The sequence below is a fragment of the Rhincodon typus genome, chromosome 13 (genome assembly GCF_021869965.1).
Source record: "Rhincodon typus isolate 14 chromosome 13, sRhiTyp1.1, whole genome shotgun sequence".
Lineage (NCBI taxonomy): Eukaryota > Metazoa > Chordata > Chondrichthyes > Orectolobiformes > Rhincodontidae > Rhincodon > Rhincodon typus.
Window position 1 is genome coordinate 4,664,079 of NC_063344.1, and position 27,703 is coordinate 4,691,781.

At 42.9% G+C, this 27,703-nt stretch overlaps 1 protein-coding gene across 7 annotated transcripts in view; it reads right to left on the reverse strand.

The window, feature by feature from the left end:
- LOC109932287 (transcription factor Dp-2) overlaps positions 1-27,703 on the reverse strand; it is a 189,224-nt gene that overhangs the window by 86,542 nt on the left and 74,979 nt on the right. Inside the window, exon 1 of one of the 7 annotated variants that reach the window (XM_048604639.1) lies at positions 26,807-26,899. The exons of 5 other annotated variants lie outside the window; for them this stretch is intronic. The gene's annotated coding sequence lies outside the window, so the exon portion shown is untranslated. Of the gene's footprint in view, positions 1-11,423; positions 11,445-26,806; positions 26,900-27,703 lie in introns of those variants that run through there. One more of the 7 variants, XM_048604641.1, reaches the window with a different exon arrangement.

Sequence of the window (27,703 nt, forward strand, 5' to 3'; positions counted from 1 at the left end):
CGGGGCTGCCTGTTCCCACTCTCCCCGCCTCGGGGCTGCCTGTTCCCTCTCTCCCCGCCTCGGGGCTGCCTGTTCCCTCTCTCCCCGCCTCGGGGCTACCTGTTCCCTCTCTCACCCCCTCGGGGCTGCCTGTTCCTGCTCTCACCCCCTCGGGACTGCCTGTTCTTGCTCTCACTGCAGGCTCCTGGGGCTGCCTGCTCCCTGTCACATAACATCCAGGGATGTGTAGGCTAGGTGGGTTGGCCATGGGAAATGCAGGGTTACAGGGAATAGGTTGCGGGGAGGGGCTAATCTTCAGAGGGGCGGTGTGGACTTGATGGACTGAATGGCCTGATGCCACACTGTAGAGATTCGATGATTCTGTCCTATAAATATGCAATAATCCGCCATTGCACAGACAACATCATGATTAAAAAATCTGCAGTTTGAATGAAGGTACTCGGCCTGGGTGTAACAGTCATGTGGACACGTATATATTTGCGGGAACGCCAAGGCCAAAAGGAGGGTGTCAGTGTTATGGAATGGGGCACTCAACATCTCTGTGAATTTAATGCCTGCATCAAACGCTCGTAAGCCCATCACAGCACCAGTCACACTGAACACCAACAAGATACCACTTCTGCTTTTGCACAGCAATCTCTAGCATCAGAAGTGAAGTCACAGTGCCTGTGCTGGCCCTGGAAACAGCCTTGCATTGATCCTCATGCCACTGCTCTTTCCTCATACCAATTCAATGTTCACTGTAAAAGTCATCTGTTCACTTCCCTGGGCGAGATCGCTCATGGGCATTCCTCATATTTGTGCCTCTGTAGCATTTCCAACACTGGAGCCAAACAATGAAATCTCTACTTTTTGGCTTTTAAGAACATAGAACATAGAACAGTACAGCACAGTACAGGCCCTTTGGCCCACGATGTTGTGCCAATGTATTATCCTCCTAAGATCAAACTACCCTGCATACCCTACATTTTACTATCCTCCATGTGCCTATCCAAGAGTCACTTAAAAGTCCCTAAAGTATCTGACTCCACTACCACCGCCGGCAGCGCATTCCACACGCCCACCACTCTCTGTGTGAAGAACCTACCTCTGACTTCTCCCCTATACCTTCCTCCAGTCACCTTAAAATTATGAACACAAACAAAGTTGTTGGAAAAGCCCAGCAGGTCTGGCAATGTCAGACCTGGCAAAGTAGTTGTGCTCTGCCAAGGCAAACAGCTCCTGGCACTCCACTCCATTTCGGCTTCTAATTTTGTACTCAACTGAATATTTCTTCAGCCTTATATTTTCCAATAACATCAGCTCCAGTCTATCTAATGTTTTCTCATAGCTAAAATTCTCCAGTTCTGGCAAAAGCCTCATAAATTTCCTTTGTACCCTCTCATGTGATAACATTCCTCCTGGTATATGCGAACCAGTACTGCAGATTAAATTTGTTTTTTATATGCAGTTCCAGTGTAGTTTCTCTGCTCTTTTATTTTATGCCTCAGCTCATAAGGTATCCCATATACCTCTGCCATAACCCACTTCACCACTCAACCTGCATACCTCAGGGATTTCTGGTCCTTCCCTTCCTTTACCCTTCTCAGCTCATTGTGCTATTCCCTTGCCTTGTTTCTCCTTCTCAAATTATATTACCTTTTCTGGATTGAATTCCATTTGCCATTTTACTGCTGACTGACCAGTTCACTAATATTTTCATGAAAATTTCATCTTTCTTTCTCACTATCAACCACACCATCAACTTTAGTATCATCTGGAAACTTCTTAATTATGATTTCTAGGTTTAAAGCTAAAAATCATTGATATACACCACAAACAGCAGAGGTCCTAATACTGAGCCAAGCAGAACCTCAAGGAAAACAGCTTTCTGATTATGAAAACTCATCAATCTTTGTTCTGAAAACTACAAAGCCACAGATTTTTGTTGCGTACTCTGGATACTACGAACTTTCTTGGGGAACAACATGTACGTGATTTCCGTGCTTGTACCCTGATTGATCTTCCCTAGTTTCACCCAAAAACATCAACAGGCAAACAGTGAAACCCCAAATGCAGGTAAATAACCTCAGCACAGGTCCAGGGATTGAATGCAGAACTGTTTAGATACAAAGCTTAGCCCAGAAAAGGCATAGAATCACAGAATCCCTGCAGTGTGGAAGCAGTCCATTCAGCCCATTGAGTCCACACTAACCCTCCAAAGAGTATCTCATCCCTTGTAACCCTGCTTTTCCAAAGGCTAATCCACTGAGCCTGTACATCCTGAACCCAATGGGCAATTTAGCATGGCCAACCCACCTAACCTGCACATCTTTGGACTGTGGGAGGAAACCGGAGCACCCAGAGGAAACCACATAGACACGCAAACTCCACACAGACAGTTGCCCGAGGCTGGAATCGAACCTGAGTCCCTGGCACTGTGAGGCAGCTGTGCTATCCACTGAACCACCGTGCTATCGCAGGATTAGGATAGTGCGAGAGCTGTTGCACGGTTTAACCTGCTGACCATCTCAAGCATGCCATTATTGGCAAGTCATTGTTGCATTATTCTCTTGAAGCTGGCTTGCAATTGGTACCTCGTCTCTGTTCTGTACAACTGGCATTCACTGTTCCAAAATAATCAGTTCAACGAATGAAAATAACAATCTTTTATTTCACTGAAAACAGACACACCTATACAAGCCAACTCTGTCACACGTCTAAAGACTGCACTACAATCACAAAGTACAGAGTGCAGTGTAGATTAAAAAGGATGTCGTCTAGAATTTGAGTATTTTAATTTTTTTTTAAATTAATTGCTGCCTGACCAGCATTTACTGGCCATCCCCAATTGCCCAGAGGGAAGTTAAGAGTGAACACACATTGCTGTAGGCCTGGAGTCAAATGTAGGCCAGAGGAGGTAAAGATGACAGTTTCCTTCTCTAAAGGACGTTACTGAACCGAATGGGATTTTGCCCAGCAATCGGCAATGGGTTCATGATCATCATTAGACTCTTAATTCCAGATTATTTTTTAGTGAATTCAAATTCCACTATCAGCCATGGCAGGATTTGAACCCAGGTGCCTTGACCATCACCTGGGTCTCAGGATTAATAGTCCAACGATGATACCACTGGGCCATTGCCTACCAACATTTATAAAGTGTGTAAATGATACACTGAAGCAGAGTGCATTCAATATTTAACCAGAAATAGGCACAACATTAAATACAAGAGATTTTGCACCAACAACAGCAGGAACTTATTCACGCAGAGTTGAGGCGGTGGTATCCATTTTCAGGGCTAGTGGCTGATGCAAAAATCAATGCCCATCTTTAAGACTCAACTGAATAAGCATATGGAAGAAGAAGTTGAAGAGATATGGATAAAGGGCAGGTAAATGCACTTAGAAAGGAGCCGGGAGGTCAACTTTGGCAGGGATAGGTTTATCTGTTGAAACTTGTACAAGTTTTATGGCCCAGATCTTTCTGTTGATAGTGGAACAAGTGTGCCTGTAACTGACTGCAATTAAAGTGCTCCCACTTACCAGTTAATGCAGGAGCTTTTGCACTTTCTGGTCTTGGTGTCAGAGGCAGAGTCAGGAGCCCAAGAACCAAGAAGCCATGTCTATGCTTTTCATCATAAACCGAAAATGAACAAAAGGACTGAACATTGTCTGAGAGGTGGTGCAGGGTGCTGATGAGCATTGAGGTGGGAGGTAAGTTGTTAACATTGTTGGGGAGGGGAGACAGCACACTGAACAGCCTTTGTCTTGATGGACAACTAATCGGTCACCTTTCCAGGTGCGGACTGACTGCTAAATATTTTCATCTTCAATCCTTCCCTCACATTAGCTAATTAAGTTTAGTTTATTTAGCAATTCAAATTTAGTTAGCAATTCTTTCCTCTATATATGGGCAAGGTTGAGTTTTTGCAGCTTTCAGACTCTGGTTTTTGTTAACATGCTTATGGCTATTAAACAGTATCCTCGGTCTGCAGCATACAAGTTTTACAAGTCAGTCTCACTTTTATTGGTGGATTTGCTCTTGGTTTTGCACCTTCTTAATTTACAAGGCACAATACCACAGATACTTCTGAGGTAGCAGAGTTCTAGCTCCTGCTGAACTAAAGTGAATTTTAGGAAAAAAGTATATTGGAAAAGGCGAGTTATATCATCTTCCACCAGATTCTTGTGAAAATCCAAGCTAGGCAGAGGATAGGAGGTGGCCAAGAGTGGTCAGCAAGGCAATGATCCAAAGGAAGGGTTCACAGAACATCAGAGACTTTGTGATTTTGTTGACTTAGTCCAAATATTGAATGAATCCGTGTGACTTGTTGCCACCTTTTTAGCATTCCTTACAGCACGATCACTGTGCCAAAGTTTATTTTTTGCTGCTTGTTGGAAAAAAGGTGAAGCATATCTTTCCAGCATTAATAGTAACACAAAAACCTGCCTGAAAATTTGGTCAGTGATGTTTCTTGACACAGGACATGAGAAGGATGTGTTTTCTCTCCATTTAGTTCAAGAATCTGATGATCATATAACACACAACTAATCTCCACTGTTCCTCCCAAAACGAAAACGTGAAACAGCTTATTTGTTAAGTGATTAAAAATCAACTTCAGAGAAAAAGTAAAATTAAGCCAAGCTGGAGAAAGGGGAAAAGGAACAGGATGACACCATGAGAGGGTGAGATGAAGCTGATGTGGATCATAAACATGTAGATCAATCATGCTGAAGGCCTGTTGAAAATTCTACGAGAAACACACAGAGATCTAAAATGATGCGATGTTGGCTTGCTTAGTTTCCAGGCTTTCAAAGTGGAGAAGATTATCCATGGGCCAGCAGTTGGTTTTAGAGAAACTCTGAATCATTTTTTGGAGCTCAGGGTAAGAAGACACTGCCTAAATGCTTGCGTTCTGTTCGTTAGGGATTAGAAGTCAGGGGAAGTTTTTAAAAAAAAAGGAAAATAAATCAATCATTTATTATTCTCCCCAACCCATTAGAAAAGTCTAGGGTGGGCTTTCCTTTCCATGTTATGTTAAGCAGGCTATTCACCTTGCACATTTGAGTTTTGATGACAGGGTTTGATGCTCACCTCAAGGTGACTTATTTCACAAAACTTCCAGACCAAACCAGAGGCAACAGACAATGAGAAGGCGGTGGCCTAGTGTTATTATCGCTAGACTATTAATCCGGAGACCCAAATAATGTTCTGGGGACCCAGGTTCAAATCCTGCCATGGCAGATGATGGAATTTGAATTAAATTAAACAAAAAAATCTGGAATTAAAAATCTACTGATGACCATGAACTCATTGTTAACTGTCGGGAAAATCTCCAGCTGGTTCACTAATGTCCTGTAGGGAAGGAAATCTGCCATCCTTACCTGGTCTGGCCTACGTGTGACTCCAGGCCCACAGCAATGTGGTTGACTCTCAATGGCCAAGCAAGCCCTTCAGTTGTACAAAGTCTCAAAGAAATGAAACCAGATGGATCACCTGGTATTGACCTAGGCACCAGAAAAGACAACAGCAGAAACAGCCCTGTTGACCTTGCAAAGTCCTCCTCACTAACATTTGGGGGGGTAGTGCCAAAATTGGGAGAGCTGTCTCACGGAATAGTCAAGCAACAGCCTGACACAGTCATACTCACAGAATCATACCTTACAGACAATGTCTCAGACACCACCATCACCATCACCATCCCTGGATATGTCCTGTCTCACCAGTAGGACAGACCCAGCAGGGGTGGCGACACAGTGGTATACAGTCAGGAGGGTGTTGCTCTAGGAGCCCTCAACATTGACTCCAGACCCCGTAAAGTCTCATGGCTACAGGTTAAACATGGGCAAGGAAACCTCCTGCTGACTACCACATACCATGTTGAACAGCATTTAGAAGCAGAGGATGGCAAGGGCACAAAATGTACTCTGGGTGGGGGATTTCACGGTCCACCACCAAGAGTGGCTCGGCAGCAGTACTACTGATCGAGCTGGTCGGGTCCTAAAGGACATAGCTGCTAGACTGGGTCTGCAGCAGGTGGTGAGGGAACCAACAAGAGGGAAAAACATACTTGACCTTACCCTTACCAATTTTCCATATACAGCTGCATCTGTCTATGACAGTATCGGTAAGAGTGACCACTGCACAGATGATTTTCCGCCTTCACATTGAAAATAACTTCCATCATGCTGTGTGGCACTATCACCGTGCTACATGGGACAGACTTCGAATAGATCTAGCAACTCAAGACTGGGCATCCATGAGGCGCTGTGGACCATCAACAGCAGCAGAATTGAACTCCAGCACAATCTATAACCTCATGGCCCGGCATATCCCCCACTCAACCATTACCATCAAGTCAGGGGATCAACCCTGGTTCAATGGAGAGTGCAGGAGGGCATGCCAGGAGCAGGACAAGCATACCTGAAGATGACGTATCAACCTGGTGAAGCCACCAAACAGGACTACTTGCATGCCAAACAGCAAAAGAGGCAAGTGACAGACAGAGCTAAGTGATCCCACAACCAATTGATCAGATCTAAGCTCTGCAGTCCTGCCACATCCAGTTGTGAATGGTGGTGGATGATTAAACAACTCACTGGAGGAGGAGGCTCCACAAATATCCCCATCCTCAATGATGGAAGAGCCCAGCACATCAGTGTAAAAGAAAAGGCTGAAGCTTTCGCAGCAATCTTCAGCCAGAAGTGCCGAGTGGATGATCCACCTTGGCCTCCTCCAGTGGTCCCCAGCATCACAGATACCAGTCTTCAGTCAATTCGATTCACTCCACGTGATATCAAGAAAAGGCTGGAGGCACTGGTTTTGCAAAGGCTATGGGCCCTGACAACATTCCAGCAATAGTACTGAAGACTTGTGCTCCAGAACTTGCCGCTCCCCTAGCCAAGTTGTTCCAAAACAGTCACAACACTGGCATCTACCCAACAATATGGAAAATTGCCCACGTATGTCCTGTACATAAAAAGCAGGACAAATCCAACCCGGCCAATTACTGCTCCATCAGTCTCCTCTCGATCATCAGTAAAGTGATGGAAGGTGTCATCAATAGTGCTATCAAGCAGCACCTCCTCAGAAATAACCTGCTAAGTGACGCCCAGTTTGGGTTCCGCCAGGGCCACTCAGCTCCTGATCTCATTACAGCGTTGGTTCAAACATGGACAAAAGAACTGAATTCCAGAGGTGAGGTGAGAGTGACAGCCCTTGACATCAAGGCTGCATTCGACAAAGTGTGGCATCAAGAAGGCCTTGCAAAACTGGAATCAATGGGTATCAGGGGCAAACTCTCCATTGGTTGGAGTCATACCTGACGCATAGGAAGACGGTCGTGGTTGTTGGAGGTCAATCATTTCAGCTCCAGGACATCTCTGCAGGAGTTCCTCAGGGTAGTGTCTTAGGCCCAACCATCTTCAGCTGCTTCATCAATGACCTTCCCTCCATCATAAGGTCAGAAGTGAGGATGTTCGCCAATGATTGGTCAAAGTTCAGCACCATTCGTGACTCCTCAGATACTGAAGTAGTCCATATCCAAATGCAACAAGATCTGGACAATATCCAGACTTGGGCTGACAAGTGGCAAGTGATATTCGCGCCACACAAATGCCAAGCTACAACCAGAACCAACAACAGACAATCCAACCACCGTCCCTTGACATTCAATGGTGTTACCATCACTAAATCACCCACTATCAAAATCCTGGGGGTTATCATTGATCAGAAGCTCAACTGGACTCACCACATAAACGCAGTGGCTACAAGAGCAGGACAGAGGCTAGGAACACTGAAGCAAGTAACTCACCTCTGAAACCCCAAAAAACCTGTCCACAAGCGAGGAGTGTGATGGAATACTCCCCACTTGCCTGGATGAGTGCAGCCCCAACAACACTCAAGAAGCTTGACACCATCCAGGACAAAGCAGCTGCTTGATTGGCATTACATCCACAAGCATCCACTCCCTCCACCGCCGATGCTCAGTAACAGCAGTGTGTACTATCTACAAGATGCACCGCAGAAATTCTCCAAAGATCCTCAAACAGCACCTTCCAAACTCATGACCACTTCCATCTAGAAGGACAAGGGCAGCAGATATACGGGAACACCACCACCTTCCAGCTCCCCTCCAAGCCACTCACCATCCTGACTTGGCAATATTTCGCTGTTCCTTCACTGTCAGGTCAAAATCCTGGAATTCCCTCTCGAAGGGACATTGTGGGTCAACCCACAGCAGGTGGACTGCAGCGATTCAAAAAGGCAGCTCACCAACATCTTCTCAAGGGCAACTAGGGTTGGGCAATAAATGCTGGCCTAGCCAGCAACACTGACATCCCATAAAAACAAATGAAAAACAATACAGGGAGCCAGGAAATGAGCAATACATAAAAGTACACATTTATTAACACATTGTACCTTTGTTTCCTCTCAATGTTTTCAGAATACATTAATAGAATCTCAGAATGATACAGCACAGGAGGATTCAGCCTAGGTATCTTTGTCACCTTTGCAAAAGAACTAAGGCATTTATTCCACTCCCAGGCTCTTGCTCTGTAGCCATGCAAATTCCATTCCCCAATCTAACCTCCCACTTAATTATACAATGCTTGTTGGAAACATTGAAGCCGTTTCCCTTGCTGTTTCATGTAATGGATTCCATAACTTGCTCTGTAATACTGCTTCTTTTGCTGATTAGCTTGAAACAGGTTGGTGCAAATAAACATCCCAAACAAATTAAAGAACAGAAAATGTTGGAAATACTCAGCAAGTTGGGTAGCATCCTTGGAGAAAGAAATATAAAAGCATGTGAATTAAGAGCAGGAGTAAGTCACTCAGCCCTTCAGGCCTGTTCCATCATTTAATAAGATCACAGCTCATCTGATTATTCCATATCCCTGCCTACCCCAATAACCCTGCACTATCGTACTCATCAAGAATCTATCTATCTCTGCCTGCAAAATATTCACATGCTTTACTTCCACCACTTTTTAAGGAAAAGAGTTCTAAAGATTCTCAGCTCTCTATGAGAATAAAATTTTCCTTATCCATGTCATAAACTTATATACAAACACTTATTCATAGTTCTAGAATCTTCCACAATTGGAAACATCCTCTCCATATCCACCTTGTCAAAACCTCTCATATTTAAGTTTCACGCAAGTCATTTAATATTCTTAGAAAGTCAAGCACTTTAACAGACTACCCTGTTCCCTGGCCAACATCTGTCTCAGGGTTGCTGCAGTGTTCCAGCTAAGCTCAGTGCAAGCTGGAAGAACAACACCTCATTTTCTGCATGGGGACCCTGCTGCCCTCTGGACTCAAAATCAAGTTCAATAATTTTCAGGTCTGAACTCTCCCATGTCCTAGCCCCCTATCCCACACACCAGGCCTTGTTATTAGAGATAGTAGGAACTGCTGATGCTGGAGAATCTGAGATAACAAGATGTAGAGCTGGATGAACACAGCAGGTCAAGCAACATCAGAGCAGGAAAACTGACGTTTCAGGTCTGGACCCTTCTTCGGAAGACGGTGGTCCAGACCCGAAACGTCAGCTTTCCCTGCTCCTCTGATGCTGCTTGGCCTGCTGTATTCATCCAGCTCTACACCTTGTTATCTCAGGCCTTGTTATCACATAGCCTGCCATTACACACTACCTATTGTTAGTCACTAACAGTCCCCATTAACAGCTATTCACCCTCCTAGCCAGATCGTTATCAACTCCTTTGTCTGTCCAACTGCTCTACTCTCTTTGGGCTTTATCCCCACCTATCGTTTACTCCTTACCCCCTCTCCCCACCCTATCTTCTACATATAAACCTTCGTTTTCCCTGCTTCCATCAGTTCTGAGGAACGTTAACTCTGATTTTTCTTCACAGATGCCGTCAGATCTGCTGAGCTTTTCCAGCAACTTCTGTTTTTGTTCCGGATTTACGACATCTGCAGTTCTTTCGGTTTTTATAGGTAAATAAATGTCTAAAACACTTTAATTTTAGTTTTTATTGATTCAAATTATTGATGATCAGAATATAGCGCAGTGGCTTTTAATTCATTCTGTTGAGACAGTTTTTTGGATGTAAATCAACTTTACATGTTAACCCCTCCAATGTTTTCATGTAAAAATCAACCCCATGACTGGTGGCCTAAAACTCCAGTCTAAAGAATTTAATTTACAAGAGTACAGATAGTAAATGACAAAAACAGCGCAATTTCACAGCACAAAGAGAAGACACATAACAGAGGGGAATGTGCTCAGGACCCTGTCCCTTGTCTGCTCACTGCCATTTTTATGCCAAGGGAAAGTAATGAACAACCAACAGAACCTGGAAATTGAAGTTAGGACACTGACTTTGGGTAGGCATTCATTCAAATGTGCTAACATTCTCCAGTAGATTTTAGGCTGGACCATTTCAGACAATCTCCTCTAGGTTGCTTTAGCAGAACAGTAGTGGATTAAAATGAAAAGGACTCATTAATTGCTTCAATAATGAAACCTCTGCTGCCTGAGTGACACAAAGGGGAAAACCAGCAATCCTCCATTATAATCCTGCAGTCTGTGCTTGAATGACTCATATATGGCCATCTGGTGTCATAAGGGTTGGGTTCATCATTGTGACAGTCTCTTACTGTGGATGAAGAACTGCAGTTATGATGAAATGCTGAAAAAGTTAGCACTGTTCTCTGTCAAACATGGAAGGTTAAAAGATGATCGAGAAGAGAGCTTCAGGGTAAGAAGGGTCAATAGGAGGACAGAAAAATCATTTCCACTTACCAGGAGGTCAATAACCAGGGACAGTGGGTTCAAAATATTTGTAAAAAAGATCTTAAGGTAGGCAAGGAGCAACAGTTTCATTCAGAATTGTCAGGATCTGGAACACTATACCTGAATAGGTGATAGAAGTTGATTCCATAATTTATACAACCTCCTGAAGATGAGAAACTTACAGAGGTACATGTGCAGGATGGAAATATGGGACTAAGAGTGAATATTCTTTCAAAAACCAGGGAGTTAAGAGGGTCCAAATAGCCTCCTTATGCTTTGAGTTGATATGATCCCATGATAAAACAAGATGACAACACTCATCTTCATAGCCCCTACATAAATAATGACTACTTAGCTAAGGCACTGCACAGCAAACAGCCTCCAGGACTTGTCTCAACCTGGAGGAAGAGAAATAGGCAAGAGAAGTGCAGACTGCAATAATGAGTAAAGACCAAGCCAACACTCTTGTATCATTTTTGTGCATTTACTTTGCATTCCTGAAAAATGTACTTGATCACCAACGTGTTCATTTCTTTGTTAGGTTTCCCTTTCCTTGTTAGAGGCATATGCACAGTTTCCCCTGTTCTCGCACAACCTGGTCCCATGCTGGGGATTATTCACTATAGAAGATGGACCCAAAACGTTGACAGTCGAAAATACAAAATTTAGGCTCACCTTAGATAAGAAACAGTTGAAGTAAGGCCATAAATATGCTTATCTTCACAGTGTCTTTTTTTCCAACTAATTCAAGCGATGTGGGTGTTGCTGGTTGGGCCAGCATTTATTGCTCATCTCTAATTGACTGGAAAGCAATTAACAGTCAATCACTTTGCTGTGGGTCTAGAGTCACATGTAGAATGGACCAGGTAAGAATGGCAAATGGAGGCTGCTGTTCAGCTTTGAATCCTCAATAAAGCTATCCAGTCAGTCCCATTCCCTTTCTTTATCCCCAAGACTCTGCAAGTTAATTTCCACAGTTGCTTGGGAGTACTGAACTGGAACAAAGTGCAAACAGAGAAATATGTCAAAGCTTTGCGCCTTGCATTCATCAGGACAAATGCAAAAATGCCAAATTTCAAACGACTACAACACCTCATACTACAGGAGGAAAAGTAGTTGGCAAGTTGACTCTTGATTAGTTGAGTCATTGCCATGGAGAAATCAATGAGGAATTACTGAATCTACAAGCTTCCAGGTAATTCCAGAAGAGTTAAGGGGAAAAGGCAGGAAAGGGAAGTTGAGTATTATCAATCAGCCATTATCTCATTGAATGACAGCATGGACTTGATGGGCTGAATGGCCAACCTCTGCTCTTGCTGCAATTCCCTCTCCGCTTGAAAGATAAACATTGCCTTGTTTTCCTATTAAATTTGACAACAGAGCTCAATAACTCGAAAGGAAATTGGGTTGGCAGGTGAGGGACATAAACTCGAATACTGTTAAGGGGGGTGCAAGGACCATCTTATGGTGGTGTCCCTACCCCTGGACCAAGAAGCCTGGGTTCAAGTCCCACTGCTCCAGATGAGTGTAATAACTCTCTGAACAGCTAGATTAGAAAAACAAGTTAATTTTTTTTAAATTGAGAGGTGCAACAAAGTAGTAATTAACAGAGGCTCACGGCTCTTGTGACACAATAATAGTTTCTCTACCTCTGAGCCAGGAGGCTCGGGTTCAAGTTCCACTTGCTCAGAACATCTCTGGACAAGTTGATTAGAAAACATCTTGAGAAGGCAGGCATGATGCCAAAGCTTTTCATCTTTGCACTTATCAAGACAAACTCAAGAATGCCAAATTTCAAACAGCCACAAGAGTTTATAATACAGGAGAAAAGGGTGCTGACTGGGAAGCAAGTCACCTCTGTCTGAGATGTTGCAATGGAGAAGGCAGGGAGGAGTTATAGGTTCTCCAGGTTCCTAGCTAATTCCAAAGAAGCATGAGGCTTTAACATATTTCTTTTTATTGCCACGCTGTAGGTGTCATATGAGTATTTCCACCCACAGGGTTGCCATCAGTCCATAAATACATTCTGCTGACCACAAACTTGAGTAACATTGTGTATGAATACCTGCGATGCCAAGAATTAAGTCTATATGAATCAATGATGCACTGACTGAATAGTTATTCCAGTACAGCAACATCTACAGTTCTAAAGCAGGATCACCGGTGCTGAAACATTAACTCTGTTTCTCTCTTCACAGATGCTGCCAAACCTTCTGAGCTTTTCCAGCAATTTCTGTTGTTTGATTCTGATCTTCAGCATCTATTGTTCTTTGTTTTTTTTGGTTTAACCTGGAAAATGGCCCAGGTATGTCCTTTACATAAACAGCAGGATAAATCTAACCCAGCCAATTACAGCCCCATCAGTCCACTCTTGATCCTCAGTAACATGACTGAAGGTCTCACTGAAATGTTACCAAGCAGCACTTGTTTCATTTGCAGAAAGGGTCCCTGTGTATGAATGTGCATCATTTCTGGCAAGTACTAACGAGTTACATTACAAGCTCGACTGATTAACTTTGTATAATTATTAGTGCACTCAAGATTGCTCAGCAAGAGCTACCCAATCACAGAAAACAGTGCTACTGTCAGATGTGATTCCAAATGCAGGGTGGCTGTGTATGGTCTGTTCTCTGCACATTATGAACAAGCTAATGAGTATGCTTTGTTTAACGCATTCATGGAAGCTGGTGGTGAGCAGCCTTCTTGAACTGCTATAGTCCATTTGGTGTGGTATATTCACAACCGTGTTAAGGACGGAGTTCCAGGATTTTGACCCAGCCCTACTGAAGGAAAAACAATTTATTTCCAAATCAGGATGGTGGGTGGCTTCGAGGAGAACTTGCAAGTTATGGTGTTCCTAAGTATCTGCTGCCCTTGTGAATGTCTACAGCGTCAAGCTTCTTGAGAGTCATTGGAGCTGCACACATCCAAGCAAGTAGGGAGTATTCCAACATACTCCTGACTTGTGCCTTGTCAATGGTGGAAAAGCTTTGTGGAGTCAGGAGGTGAATTTCACACTGCAACGCACTGACTTGCTCTTATCGCCATTGTACTTGTATGGCAAGTCTGTGTCAATTTCTGATCGATAGTAACCCCTACGGTGTCAACAGTGGGTGTTTCAGAGATTGTAATGACTTTGAATGCACCCCCAAAACCCTTGATTCCTTTACTGATTAAAAATCTGTCTATCTCAGCCTCGAATATACTTAATGACCCAGCCTCAAAAGTCCTCTGTGATGAAGAATTCCACAGGTTTACAACAAAGCAGGTGAAGCAACTACTATGGGAGTACAATGATTGCAGGTGGCCCCTTTACTAAAGGTATGCTGTCTTCGGGGGAAAAAAACTGATTGGCCAGGATTGTGACACTGCCAGCAGAAAGTATATTGCAGCTTCAATGTAGGCAGAAGAGCTGGATTTTTCTTGATGGGGTAAACTCTCAGCAGATGACTTAGTTACGTTGTCTGTAATACCCTCCAGAATAGTGAAAATGGGTTGTAAGGATGGGACTGAATCATGAATATCTTCCAACTAACAATTTGAAAGGCTTGATTTATATGTGCGATGGACAGGGTATGAAGCTCTGACCCTGAAACTACCTGAAGTCTTTAAGCAAGGTGGTCTATCAAGGCATCAACATATCTCCATGTGCCAGGAATCCAGCTTTCTTTCTTATGGATTTTAGCTGTAGTAGGGAGAGGGCTATATCAAAAAATTTTTGAGAAGATTTATAGCTCGGGTTGTGGATGCGGGTGTAGACTTGCTCGCCGAGCCGGTGTGTTTGATTGCAGACGTTTCGTCACCATGCCAGTTAACATCATCAGTGCACCTCTGGTGAAACGTTGGTGTTCTGTCCAGCTTGTTATTTATATGCCTCGGTTTGCAGGCAAGTGGGACAGCCTCAGGGGGGATCTCACTCCAAGGCATTTCATAGAAGATTAATTTTGAGCGAAAAATGGGGGAAATAGAAGGTATGGCTAGGTCTCATGATGGGGGCAGCTAGCGGCAGGAGAATGGGAAGAGGGTAGCAACTCGAAAAAAAAACCCCAAGTCTGGAGAGAGCAAGAATTAATTTACAAATCATCAGTGACATGAATAGTAGCATGTGCCAGAGATCGTAACATGGAGTGCAGCACTTATAGCTATATGCCATGTCATTTTCAGCATTCAAGATTTGTACAGCAATACAAAACAATGACTGGAGACAAGGATGAAGCAAAAGAGCTAAGGCCTAGATCCAAAACTAAAGAACCATTTTATTTATGTACACCAAACTCTGAATTTTCTTTCATCCAGAAACCAAACCAACTCAATAAACAGCTGTGACAGATGTTATTTCGTAACAAGTTTACTGAAGCTACAGTACTTATCTTCTATGTTTCGTAGGTTTTATTTCTCAGTTATAATCTTTATAAGGGCTTTGTACTCTTTCCCAACTGGGCCATGAACTGGGCAATGACATTTAAAATAAAACAGGAGGAGGAACCAATTAGGGAGACATTTATGCTCCAGCTCTGAATCACCTAAACAATCACCTCACATTGAGAGAAGCCAAAAAGCCGTTCACCTTTTGCAAATCTTCTCGTCTCAGCAATGCATAGAGGCTTTAGTTACTTTAGTTATTTCTCTTAAAGTTAAATAGAAAAAGGTTAGTAAATCACCAGAAACTTTTAACAAACCGAGTGATGAAATGCTTAACTATTCTGACTCATTCTGATCCTTACCTTCATAAAAAGAAAAGACCCTGTCCATTGGACTTTTATGTGGTGATAATTTTTATACAGCAAGTAATCATGACATCATCTGGGTTATGCAGCGCAGCATAATGGAGAAGCTGAATGAACATAAGCAGCTGCTGCAAATCATCTCTGGATTTACAACTCATTAAATTTCTTTCTCTATTGTTTCTGCTCATGGCAGTACACAATTCTCTCACACTTATCTCCATAAAACCAGTGCAACCCACTCCCCTTGCCATACAATGTTATTTAAGTTCAATGTGAAATAAATATCGATCAAAACAAAGAAAGGCCAGTAATGTTCATTATCATTCTTTGCAACTGACTTTCAACAAGTGTTCATTATTGGGAAAAAGACGACAAGACCCGAATCTGAAATTTCTTCTTCTGCTCAGACTGCAGCGGTGCCTTCAATTCACAATACACCCCCACCCCCAAACACCATCCTTGCTGCAACTTATAACAAGAAATTACTGATTCATCCCACAGCCTGGTTACTTCTTCAACAGATATCATAGAATCATGGACTCCCTACAGTGTGGAAGCAGGCCATTCAGTCCATCGAGTCCACACCGACCCTCTGAAGATTAACTTACTCTAACCCTGCATTTCCCACCCTAGACACTATGGGAAATTGAGCATGGCCAATCCACCCTATCCTGCACATCTTTGGACTGTGGGAGGAAACCGGAGGAAACCCACGCAGACATGGGGAGAATGCACAAACTCCACACAGACAGTCGCCCGAGGCTGGAATCGAACCCAGGTCCCTGGTGCTGCGAGGCAGCAGTGCTTAGCACTGAGCCACCACGCCGCACTAGTTCTATAAAACATTTCCAAAATTAATGTGTGCTTCCTCCAATCTTTTAGATTTTACAGTCATACAATGAGGAGGTTGGGAGAAATGTCACGAAAGTAAATTGAAAACATTGAGCTGTGGGATCAAAACCCTGCACTTTGAGACAGACCGTTTGCCTTGTGTCTTATAGTAATTGGGTAATCTGTTAAGAGATTTAATGCTGAGTTCCAGAATGTGTAGGTCATAAAACAGTGAAATCACCGCCGAGGATCTACACACACCAAACGCTCCAGGAAGAACACCTGCTTGGACAGCGGAGCTCCGAGTGCCACAGCCTGCGGTCTGAATGCCAGCACAGGTGGCGAAAATGCATTGGCACTGACCATAAAAGCTGCAGACTGCTGTAGCAGCTGTTTTTTGGTGGAATGCCCAGGAAGCAAGAAAAACTACCGTCTGTCGCAATGAGAATATCAGTACAAATGACATCCACAGCATTCAATATAGAGTCTTTACTGGTGGGACTTGCAAGAAAACAGAATCACACCATAGCAGAGGGAATGGCATGGACACAAATGGTCAGAGTTAAATAAAATAATTTCAAATAGCAGGAGGGACAAATGACGATACTACGTTTCGCGCGGGCATCAAGTAAACAAATGTGCATTATGCAGGCTTAATTGGCAATTTCGAAAAGCTTCATCCCATTAAGCACTGACAGTATTGGGAGAGGTCTGTAGTGAACACAAGCATCCGATGCAGACAAACAGAACTGATGATCCACTCCTTCAACAACTTGCATTTATATAGCGTGGTGAATGTGGCAAAGCATCTCAAGATGCTTCCTGCTATCAAACAGATGACTAAAAGCTTGCTGAAGGAGGTAGGTTTTAAGGAACTTCTGAAAGGAAGCCAAAGAGATGGAGAGGCAGACAGTTTCAGGAAAGGAATTCCACAGCTTGGGGCCTAGGCAGCTGAAGGCACAGCTGCCACTGCAGAGAAGGATATTCAAGAATGCGCAAGAGGCCAGACTCAGGGAGCACAGAGATCTCGGAGGGCGGAATAGGTTTCAAAGATAGCTTGGTTCAGCATCATAAGAAGATCTGAAAGCAAGGATGAGAATCATAGAGTCAGCACAGACAGAGACCCTTTGGTTCAACTCATCCATGGTGATCAGACATCCCAATCTGACCTAGTCACAATTGCCAGCATTTGGCCCATATCCCTCTAAACCCTTCCTATTCACACACCCATCCAGATGCCTTTTAAATTTTGTAACTGTACCAGCCTCCACCACTGCGTCTGGCAGCTCATTCCATACTTGCACTACTCACTGTGTGAAGAGAATTTTAAATTGCAAGAGTTATGATGGAGACCACAGTAAATTAGCAACACAGGGTGATAGGTGAATAGGATTTGGTGCGAATTGCTATATGGACAGCAAAGCTTCAAACAGGAGAGACCATGATGTAGCAGTTTGTCATTGCAATGGTAATCCAGGGGCTCAGGCTGCTGCCCTGGGACAGTGAATGCAAATCGCACCACAGCAGAACAATATGGAATGAGCTGCCAGAGGAAGTGGTAGAGGGGAGAGTACAATTACAACATTCAAATGACATTTGGACAGGTACATGGATAGAAAAGGTTTGGAAGGTGGGCCAAATGGAACTAGTTCAGTTTACAAAACCTGGTTAGCATGGATAAGTTAGGCCAAAGGGTCTATTTCATGCTGTATGGCTCTATGAATTTAATGATGAGGTGGTGTTGGACTGATGTGGACAAGGTCAGAAATCTCACGACACCAGGTTATAGTCCAACAGGCTTATTTGAAGACACAAGCTTTCGGAGCTTCCCACCTTCTTCAGATGTTAGTGAGAGAGGTGGTATCGTATACAGAATTTATAAGTAAAAGATCAAAGGTTCACACCACTGATGAGGATGCACTAAACAAACATAAGATGCTGTTAAATCTTTATCAGTTAGAAGTTTTAATTGATTAATATGTATATGTAAATCCCCGAATTCCTTTCAAGTCACGGTCCTGAGAGAACTAAAGGTTTTATCAGTGTAAAGGAGAGGTGACATTTTAGGTCAGACAATGCGTGTTAGGTGTGAGACATTGTTTAGAATCTGTTTGTGTCTTAGTTTGGAATCGGTGAATTCTACGAATTTAAGCTCAATTAATAAATAGAGTTCTAGGAATTGAAAGCTAAGCCCAGTAATAGTGGTCATGACACTAACATCAATTGCTTACCATCTGCTCACTCTGTTCTGAGGAAAAGTCACCGGACCCAAAACTCTGTGCAGAGCTGGATGAACACAGCAGGCTAAGCAGCATCAGAGGAGAGGAAGGCTGATGTTTCGAGGGTCTAGGCCCGAAACGTCAGCCTTTTTGCTCCTCTGATGCTGCTTGGCCTGCTGTGCTCATCCAGCTCTGCACCTTGTTATCTCAGATTCTCCAGCATCTGCAGTTCCTGCTATCTCCGGACCCAAAACTCTGTTTTATCCTTCACAGATGCTGCCAGATCTGCTGAGCTTTTCCAGCAACTTTGTTTTTGTATCTGGTTCACTAATGTCTGTTAAGGAAGGAAATCTGCCACCCTGGTCTGGGCTATATATGCCTCCAGAGACAAAGCACTGTAGCAGACTATTAGCTGTCGTCTGAAGTGGCTCCCGCTCAGTTATATAGAAAGGTTAAAAAGGAATGAAATCCATCAACCACAATTGCTACCTCTGAGCTGTGTGGCCCACGCGGAGCTCAACACATTCAGACTGGCGTGCCAATGGATGGTTTCTACTTCCAGCCACCCATGCACAAAAACTGGAGGACCGCCAAAAGATTAGAGGGAATGCTGCTAATGCCCAGGCACTGGAAATGACAATGGCTTGCTTAGTCCTGTTGATCCCATAAAGTCCTCTTTACTAATACCTGTGGGCTGCGTACCAAAATTGAGAAAGTTATCCCATAGATTCCTTGAGCAATAGAATGACATAACCATCCTCATGGAACCATACCCAACAGACAAAAAGGGCTCTCATGTTGCAGTGTAACCTCTAGGTCAGAGGCCCAGATTCAAGTCCCACATGCTCTAAAATGTGTCATTACACGTCTGAATGGTCAAATAGAAACCTTTACTTTACAGACAATCATCCCAGACACCACCATCACCATTCCAGGAAATGTACCATCTACCTATGTGATAGATAGAGGCAGGGCAGTAATTGGCAAAATTGGACTTGTCCTGCCTTTGATGTACAGGACATACCTGAGCAATTTTTCACGTTGTCATCACTGGTCCTAAGAGACAAGTAGTGGTTCAGATCTAAACTTTGCAGGTTCTTCTGCATCCAGTTGTGAACAGTGGTAGATAATTAAACAACTCACTTCAGGAGGAGGAAGCTCCATAAATATCCCCACCTTCGATAATGGAGAAGCCCAACAAAGATAAGGCTGAAACATTTGCAACAACCTTCAGCCACAAGTGCCAAGTGGATGATCCACCTTGGCATCCTCAAGTAGTCCCTAGCATTACAGTTGCCAGTCTTCAGCCATCTCAATTCACTCCGCATGATATCCAGAAATGATTCAGACACTAGATACTGCAAAGTTATTGCCCCTGACTATATTCCAGCAATAATACTGAAGATTTGTGCTCCAGAACTTGCCACCAAAATGTTTCAGTGCAGCTACAACAATGGTATTTACCAAACAACGTGAAAAATTGCTCAGGTATGTCCTGTACATCAAAGGCAGGACAAGTCCAATTTTGCCAATTACTGCCCTGCAGCCTATTCTTGATCATCAGAAAATGATGGCGGGGGTCATCACTGGTCCTAAGAAGTAGTATTGCTAAGCAAAAACCTCATACTCAGCTTGGGTTTTGCTAGGTCCATTCAGCTCGTGACCCCATTACAGCCTTGGTCCAAAACTAAAAGAGTCGAATTCCAAAGCCGAGATGAGAATGACTGCTCTTATCAAAACACCATTTGACAGAGTGTGGCATCAAGAAGCCGCTGCAAAATTAAAGCCAACAGAAATTCTGGGATACCTCTCCACTGGTTGCTGTCATGCTTAGCACAAAGGATTGTGGTTGTGGGAGGTCAGTCATCTCAATGTCCATATGGTTTTAGGGAAGGAAACTGCCATCCTTACCTGGTCTGCCCTACATGTGACTCCAGACCCACAGCAATGTGGTTGACTCTTAACTGCCCTCTCAGCAATTAGGGATGGGCAATAAATGCTGGCCTAGCCAGCGACGCCCTCATCCTGTGAAAGAAAAGAAAGGACTTGAAAGGCTCCATTGCTGGACTTGCAAAAGAACAGTCCAGTTCTCCTGCTGCATAGGCCAGTATTTAGCCCTCAATGGAATCTCATGAGATCATTTTTTTTTGTCTGTTAGGGTTGAAAACAGGGGGCCTTCAGTTTAACACCTCATTGGAAAATGTAGTATACCATTAGCACTAGGCTAAAGTGTCAGCTGTGAATGTGCATTTAAATACCCCTTGTGGGTTAATCCATAACTTTCCAACTCACTGCTAACACTGTCAGACCCTGAACCAAGCTGGCACTGGGAGGAAAGTTACTGCAGAGGTCACCTGCATGGATACGATCTAACAGCTGCAGAGGAAGATAGCAAAAATAGTAGTAGGACTCTCGCCTGATTCAACCACTGTACTTTCCACCATTACTTGCTCCACAGAGATTTCTGTAGTCTAAGAAGAGCTTTGGCCTCATGAATTGATTTGTGAAAAATATCCCAAGGGGAAGTGTAGTGGTAATTTGACTGGACTTGTAATCCAGGACCTCCAGGACAGTGCTCTGGGTACATGGGTCCGAATCCAACCATGGCAGATAGTGAAATTTGAATTTAATTTTTAAAAATCTGGGATAGAACACCGGTCTCACAGCAACCATGTTAGCACTGCCAACTGTTGCAAAAACCCATCTAATTCTCTCATGTTCTGCAGGGAAGGAAATCTGCTATCGTGTGACTCCAGCCCCACAGCAATGTGGTTGATTCTCAACTACCCTCTGTGCTATTAGGGATGGGCAATAAATGCTCACCTAGCCAGCAACACCCATATCCCGTGAGCTAAAGCAAGGTTGTTATGAAACTTGAAAGGGTTCAGAAAAGATTTACAAGGATGTCGCCAGGGTTGGAGGATTTGTGCCACAGGGACAGGCTATTTCCCTGGAGTGTCAGAGACTGAGGGGTGACCTTATACAGATTTATAAAATTGTTGAGGTTGGTTGGCTCGCCGAGCTGGTTTGTTGTTTCGCAGATGTTTCGTTACCGTGCTTGGTAACAGCCTCAGTGCAGCCTCCGATGAAGCATCAGTGTGTTTTCCGGCCTGGTTTTTAAACTCTGGGGTTCATTGAGATGGATTGCCTCACTTCCGGGTTTTCTTCGTAGTGGAGTGTATATGGGGTTGAGTTCTATGTGTTTATTAATAGCATACTTCGTGGAGTGCCAGGCTTCTAGGAATTCCCGTGCCTGTTTCTGCTTAGCCTGTCCCAGGATTTTGCCCCAAGATTTATAAAATAGAGGGGCATGGAGAGGGTGAATAGACAAGATCCTCTCCCTGGGGTGGTCAAGTCCAAAACTAGAGGGCATAGGTTTAAGATGACAGGAGAAAGATTTAAAAGGGAGCTAAGGGGCAACTTTTTCCCGTAGAGGGTGGTGCATGTATGGAAGTGGTGGAGGCTGGTACAATTACAACATTTAAAAGACACCTGGATGGGTACTTTTCTGATGAAGGGTCTAGGCCCGAAACGTCAGCCTTCCTGCTCCTATGATGCTGCTTGGCCTGCTGTGTTCATCCAGCTCTGTGCCTTGTTGTCTCGGATTCTCCAGCATCTGCAGTTCCTACTATCTCTGGATGGGTACATGAATAGGAAGAGTTTAGGGGGATATGGGCCAAATGCTGGCAAATGGCACTAGATTAATTTAGCCTATCTGGTCAGCATGGATGAGTTGGACCGAAGGGCCTGTTTCTGTGCTGTACAAGTGTATGAATCTATAAATTTTTAAAAGTCAATTTCTTCAGGCTTTCACCATTTCCAAGAAAGCAAACAGCTCCTTGACCTCTCTGAGAAACACTTAAAACAAAACTGCCATATCATATGTGCAAGTTACTTATTCTATGTCCAATACATAAAATGTAGGACAGAAATACTTCATACAAAATTACAAAGATGAATCATTATAAAGGAGAAACACAGAACTGAATTATTCCAGCATGAAAGGACAAGATTCACAGGATAGAAAACATGAGGTTATAAATAACTTTTGATCGGTTTTTCCTCTGAGATTGCAACAAAGGAAATGGGAAATAAATGATTTAATCAAAAATATTTACAGGAAACAAGGGGAGGGGAAGGGGTTATGTGAATAAAATATTGGCTTTTGACCTCGGAGCAACAATTCCAGCCACAATTAACAGATATGTAAATATGCACAAAGACTTGGCCATCATAGAACTACACATGCTTAATGCAAACAACCTTTGAGACTACTAAAACTAAAGCAAAGTACTACAGTTGCTGGAGATCGAAATAAAAACAGAAAAAGTGATGGAGAAACTCATCTGGCAGCATCTGTGCAAAGAGAAAGAGAATTAACATCTTGAGTCCAATAAGGCTTTGCTTCGGCCCACTGAATTTCTCAAGTACTTTCTGCTTTTTTTTGAGACTGCATTCTGATCTGCCACAAGTCTGTGCCTTATAAACCTTTCAATTCATGATTCCTTACCTATAATTAACAGCTTGACAGGGGAGCTGCATTTCCTAAATTCTTCCTTCCTCAAGGCTTTTAAGTTAGAATAATGGTTAACTGAGCAGAAACTAGAAGGCCATATTTTCTAAAAAAGGACTGAGGAAGCAATGTAAACCATCAGAACTAAAGTTAACTGACATAAGGACTTGAATTTACATTGCACAGAACACCTTCAGTAGTTCACACGCAGTGAATTACATGGCTAGTGCAGTCTTTGTTGTTCTGTAAACAAACTCGGCAGCCAATTTGGAAAAAAAACAAAGTTGCTGGAGAAATTCAGCACGTGTGGCAGCATCTGCAGAGAGATAAACAGGGTTAACGTTTCAGGTCGAATGTTCAATTCAGAATTCATTAAATTTCAGAACGTTCTGACCAAAGAGACCTTGGAGTGCAGGTTTATAGTTCCTTGAAAATGGAGTCACAGGTAGACAGGATGATGAAGAATGCATTTGGTATGCTTGCCTTTATGGTCAGTGCATGGTGTATAGGAGTTGGGAGGTCATGTTGCGGCTGTACAGGATACTGGTTAGACCACTTTTGGAACACTGTATGCAACTCTGGTCACCGTGCTGTGGGAAGGATGTTGTAAAATTGAAAGGGTTCAGCAAAGATTTATAAGGATGTTGCCAGGGTTGGAGGGTTTGAGCTGTGGGGAGGGGCTGAATAGGCTGGGGCTATTTTCCCTGGAGCAAAAGCTGAAGGCTGACCTTATAGAGGTTTATAAAATCTCAAGGGGTATGGATAGGGTGAATAGACAAGGTCTTTTCCCTGGGATGGGGAGTCCAAAACTAGAGGACATAGGTTTAAGGTGAGAGGGGAAAGATTTAAAAGGGATCTAAGGGGCAACTTTTCCACGCAGAGGGTGGTGCATGTATGGAATGAGCTGCCAGAGGAGATGATGGAGGCTGGTACAATTACAACATTTAAAAATGCATCTTTATGGGTATATGAATAGGAAGGGTTTAGAAGGATATGGGCCAAATTCTGGCAAATGGGACTAGATTTATCTAGGACGAGTTGGACCGAAGGGTCTGTTTCTGTGCTGTACATCTGTATAGCTCAAGTCATACCAGATTCGAAGCAGTAACTGTATTTCTCTCTCCACAGATGCTGCCAGACTTGCTGAGTTTTTCCAGTATTTTCTGTTTTTATATTTCAGATTTCCACTGTTTGTAGTAGTTTGCTTCTATTTGGAAAACCAAGCAGCGTACTATAAACAGTAATAAATTACTGACACATAAGACACAGAGCTAGGAGCAGGAGTAGGTAATTCAGCTTCTCGAGCCTGCTCCACCGTATGGATCTCACCTCAGTCTCAACTCCACTTTGCTGCCTGCTCCACATAACTCTTCAACCCATTACTTATTAAAAATTGCATCCTTTTTCTCCTTAAATTTATTCAGTGTCCTGACATTCTCCACACTTTGGGGTTGTGAATTGCAGATTCGCCACCCTTTGAGAGAAGTGTCCATGTACTTCTTACCTTTTCACTTAACATACATATTATCTCTTAGGCACTCCCTCAGAATCAAGAAAAATTTGCTACCACTCTGGTTCAAGGTCGCTGAAATGGATGTACTCACTTCTTTTGCCTTTGAACATTTTAGTGTTTCAGTAGCAGATTACTGCATTGCACAGTATCGCTGACACACCTGATCATAAAAAAATGTCAACAGAATGGGCAAGAATTATTATCATCAATAATAATGTTCGATGGATATGGGTTTGAATCCCGCCATGATTTTAAATTCAATTAAAAACTGTGGAATAAAAGTTCAGTCTAATGATTACTATGCAACCACTGCTGATTGTCATAAAAAAAAACTTTATAATGTCCTTTGGGGTCTCTTTACCTGGTCTTGCCTACATTTGATTCCAGAGCAACAGCAATGTGACTGACTCTTAACTGCACTCTGGTCAATCAGAGTTGGGCAATATATGCTGATCTAGCCAGCACTGTCCACATCCCATGAACGGATTAAAAAAAAATTATCCAAAGTATCTTTATTTCAGAGCAAAAATCACTGTTTAGTTTGTCTTTTTTAAAATCACTCCTACTATTAACATGTGCCAGCAGTTCTCCCAAGCACCCTGACCAGGCATGTCATTCATTCCTGCACAAGCGTTCCAGAAAGCTATTCGACTGTGTAGGCTTCATAGCGGAGATTACGTTCTCACCCAACAATCATTCCAGCAGGGGTCACTACATAGCAACAAGAAGCAAAGAATATTGGTTGATTTTTGTTCTTCCTAATTGGAGGTGGTTGTTCTTTGGAAATCTGCAATTTCTCGGCTAATTTCAACAGATAAGATATCAAAATGCATAATCATTTTAATAAAAAAGAAAATTAGATTCTGAAAACTAAAATAGAATGTCTTCATAATGAAAGAAAAATCACATCTGTTCTGACATCATCAAAACCACTATTAGAAGGCCCTAATTCAGAGGATGTTGGTATACCAAGCATGTGCCTGTAATTTTTTTATTCAATCAGTCCCTGATCAAGGTACTTTCCAAAGGGGTTGGGGAGACTTTTGGTGAGATGAGGTGATGTGAAGCAACTCTGTCTACTCACTACACATCCCCCCAACCCCCAAGCTCCCCAAAGCCAGACAAAGTCCAGCAGCAATACAAGATGGAAATTCATGAGTTCACTCCATATCTTGAGGAAGGGAAGGTGCAAACAAAAATGAGTTGAAACACAGGAACAGGGTCAAACCAGGACATGCGAGAGATAGTGGCTAGAGAGGAATTAACTCACATACAAAATTCTCTGCAATTTGAGGCAGTTAACATAACTTACTCCAAAATATACTTGATGTATGAATATCAGAGGATTACTGTTAAATGTTGTCTTCAATGTACCAAAAACAAAGTGTTCACACACAACCCTTTGAAAAATACCGCCAGTTTTCACTTGATCAAATGCTTGATTACTTGCACCAACAGATTTATGCAGCTCTAAACATGTCAGGTAGTGTGGGGGGGGTCAGAGAGAGACAGAGAGAGAGAGAGAGAGAGAGAGATGCAGAATTATTTTATTTGTCAACCTACAACCCAAGTGGCAGATACCAAACAGTGCCATACACACACACACACATACACAGCCTGACAATAAACCATAAGGGCAGTGGAATGCACCAACTCCTTTATGAACAAACAATAGCTAAACTTCATTAGAATACAGCTGACCACCAACTACTATTCCACTTGCATTAAATTCCCCGAACAAAAGAACACCACCGTAGATGTAAGATATTGTAGGAACAGCATGAGTTTGGCATATTTAGAGAATGTGCCAGATTTTTCTTTAAGAAACATCATGCACGGAAACTGAAACTTCTTAATGTACTTTACTCAAGAGGGACCTTTTGTTGCAAGCACCATGACAATGTTCTGAACATGCTTCTGAAATCAACATTTAATTCTGTACATCAGCAGGCAGATCTTTGGGAAGGCAAAACAATGCCCTGTGGAACTGGTGGAGATGATTTTCACTCTTTAAATAATGTCTGTTGCAAGCTAGCATTTAACTTTGCCCCTCCCCCCCCTCCCCTCCACTCCACTCCACTCCACTCCACACTATGCACTTTGCTTAAACTGAAACTTCCAGTATGCTTTGCAACTGGGGCAATAAGCTATTTACGACTTCAGAATCGCTGAGTGTAAGATACAAAGAGGATGAAGGTATTGCTCACATTAAGGCGGCTACAGTAATGAAAAATTATAAAAGCTCCCTCTTTTACCTGGACTCAGAAAGCATGCTCTCACTGCAGTAACCAACAGAATACTCTCCAGTCTTTGTTAGCATTCAATGGAAACTTGAGACTCCAGCAGACTCTATCAATCAACTACAGGCTTCACCAACCCCCACCATATCATCACAAATCTCTGAATGCATCCTGTCCACACTGCAAATATATAGTGTATGCATACACACGCATATTATTTTAAAACCCACAGATGACTGCATCACTGTCCACTGAAAGGCTAACAGCTGGGGAGCAGAAAATAAGAGGTGCAATCTGCGATTCTTACATCAGCTACTCCAGTCTGCCCAGTATACAGGCTACTGAGTAATACAGGACAACTCTTGTTATGTGTCTACAAATTGGAAGCAGGTAATCAGTCTTAAATCCAAGACTTTCTTCCCTTTCCCCTTCTTTAAAGGAAAAATCACCACTCAGGAAGTCAACACCTTATGTCGATAAAATGGGACATTATTAGCACTTGTGCTAAAAAATATTAAAAGATTGCCAAATGCATTTTGAATGCTGATACTACATTAGATGCAAACTTATTTTTTCGATTTATTTTTGCTACAGAAACGAATTCGGTACATAAAAAGAAAACATTTTGTTTGCTCCAAATATGTATATTTAAATACATATACACACACAAAACATTATTTTACTCTTTTTATCTGTTTGAAGTTACATACTACAGGAAACCCATGGAGGGTGAATACAATGATACAAAATACTATTGTGATAAACTAATTATTTAGTCTAGAGTAGTGAAGATACAAGCTGGAGAGAGGTAGTCAGCTGTTAGTAGAAACTGCAGACGCTGGAGAATCTGACATAACAAGGTGTAGAGCTGGATGAACACAGCAGGCCAAGCAGCATCAGAGGAGCAGCAAA